Genomic DNA, 2164 nt, shown 5'->3' on the forward strand with positions numbered 1-2164 from the left:
TTTTTTTTTTTTTTTCCTTTTCTCATTTGTACTTTTGGTGTCATGCCTAAGAAATCATTCCCTAATCCTAGGTCACAAAGATTTACACCTGTTTTCTTCTAACACTTTCATAGTTTTTGCCATTACATTTAAGTCTATGAACCACTTTGTGTTAATTTTTCTGTGAACAACTTCATTGTTTTACATGTGGCTATTCAGCATCACTTGCTGAAAAGACTATTCTCTTCCCAATTGTTTTAGCATTTTTGTCAAAAATGAGTCACTGTTAAGTGTAAGGGTTTTTTCTGGATTTTCAGTTCAATTCCACTGATCTATATTTCTATCCTTATGCCAGTACCATATTGTCTTTATTACTGTACCTTCATAATAAACTTTGAAATCAAGGAGTGTATGTCTTTCAACTCTGTTCTTTTTCCAGAGTGTTTTGGCTGTTCTGGGTACCTTAAATTTCCATATAAATTTTACAATTAGCTCTTCTATTTCTGCCCAAAACAAGGCAGCTGGGATTTTGATAAGTATTGTGCTGAATCTGCAGATTAATTTGGAGTGTATTGCCATCTTAACAATATTAAGTCTTCCAGCATGGAAAGGGGAAAGTCAGGTGGCTGCCACATCTGCCACAGTGTGTCGCCAAAAGGAAGATGGCAGATCTAGACGACCATTTGTCTGATGATGAGAAGGTGAATATAGCAGCAAAATTCATCATTCATGCCCCTCCTGGAGAATTTAAAGAGGTGTTTAATAATGTTTGGTTATCGCTTAATAATGATAATCTTCTCAGGGAAGGAGCAGCTCATGCATTTGCTGACCAGTTTCTCCAGTACAAATTGAAGGTTATGAAGATGAGGTATTGATAACAGGACATGGTAACTTAGGAAATGGAAAATTTTGGGATCCGAAAAACAGAATCTGTTTCAAATTTGATCACTTAAGAAAGGAGGCAACTGATCCAAGACACTATGAAGCAGAAAATGCAATTAAATCATGACGAACTTCAGTAGAAATTGCTCTGCGAGTTTACATAAAAGGACATAACCTGAATGGGAGCTGCACTGTGTATGGCAAAAAAAAGATGGACAGCAAATCATTATTGCATGTATAGAAAGCCACCAGTTCCAAGCAAAAAACTTTTGGAATGGTCATCAGAGGTCAGAGTGGAGGTTTGCAATCACTCCTTCAACCACCAGTGGTTGGCATCTTGAAAATTCAGGTTCACTACTGTGAAGATGGTAATGTTCAGCTAGTGAGTTATAAAGATATACAAGATTCCCAACAGCATCTGAGGTGCAAACAGCAAAAGAATTTATAAAGATTGTAGAAGCTACAGAAAATGAATACCAAACTGCCATCAGTAGGAATTATCAGACAATGTTGAACACTACTTTCAAAGACTTATGTCAACAATTGCCAGTTACATGCACTAAGATTGATTGGAACAAGATCTTTAGCTACGTGGTTGGCAAAGAGATGCAGAATGCACATGGCAAACATTGCCTATCTGGATCATTTTAGCATCTTTGCATTAAAAAAATAATTATCGCAAAAGTATTCAGAACTGTCAAGCTGTACAGTCAGATGGGCTGTTGCTATTTAAAATTATTGTCTTTTCGTTTATGAAATGGGTAACTTTTGACATTTGCCCAATTCTTTCTAATGGGATCAATGATAGACATCCTACTTTAAGGTGGTTGATGGATTTAGCCATATGTGCTGCTAAAGAAATTGTCTACATTTCCCCCCACCTCCTCCATTTATGTAAGAATGAGATTAGAGGGAAAGGACTTTCAACATTAATAGTGTTTAAACCTCTCAAGAAGTTTATTTAGCTAGCTTAGTGTTTAACTAAACTTTTTAAAAACAAGGCCAAGGTCTTCTGCTGTTTTGAGACTCTGAAATTAAATAGAAATAAATATTTCAGAAATGCATTTAATTCTTTTTTTCTTGTGACAATTATGCAAATTAACTTGAATTCCATATGTTCCTGAGTTATTTTTATCATAAAGCCACAAATGTATTATAACAAGGCAAATTGTAATATATATAACCCTGAATTCATGACCATGTCTCGGTTTATTTTTTTCTTGGATTGAAAAGTACTGAAATTCAATGTGACGTTAAAATGCAAATTTTCCAGGCCGGCCCAGTGGTGCACTCGGTAGAGTGC

The 2164-nt window shown here is 35.5% G+C and overlaps 1 pseudogene; it reads left to right on the top strand.

The window, feature by feature from the left end:
* The first annotated feature begins 641 nt into the window (after positions 1-641).
* Positions 642-1512, top strand: LOC103604713 (annotated as a pseudogene).
* Positions 1513-2164: the final 652 nt, after the last annotated feature.

Source organism: Galeopterus variegatus, unplaced genomic scaffold (genome assembly GCF_000696425.1).
Source record: "Galeopterus variegatus unplaced genomic scaffold, G_variegatus-3.0.2 Scaffold5359, whole genome shotgun sequence".
Taxonomy (NCBI): domain Eukaryota; kingdom Metazoa; phylum Chordata; class Mammalia; order Dermoptera; family Cynocephalidae; genus Galeopterus; species Galeopterus variegatus.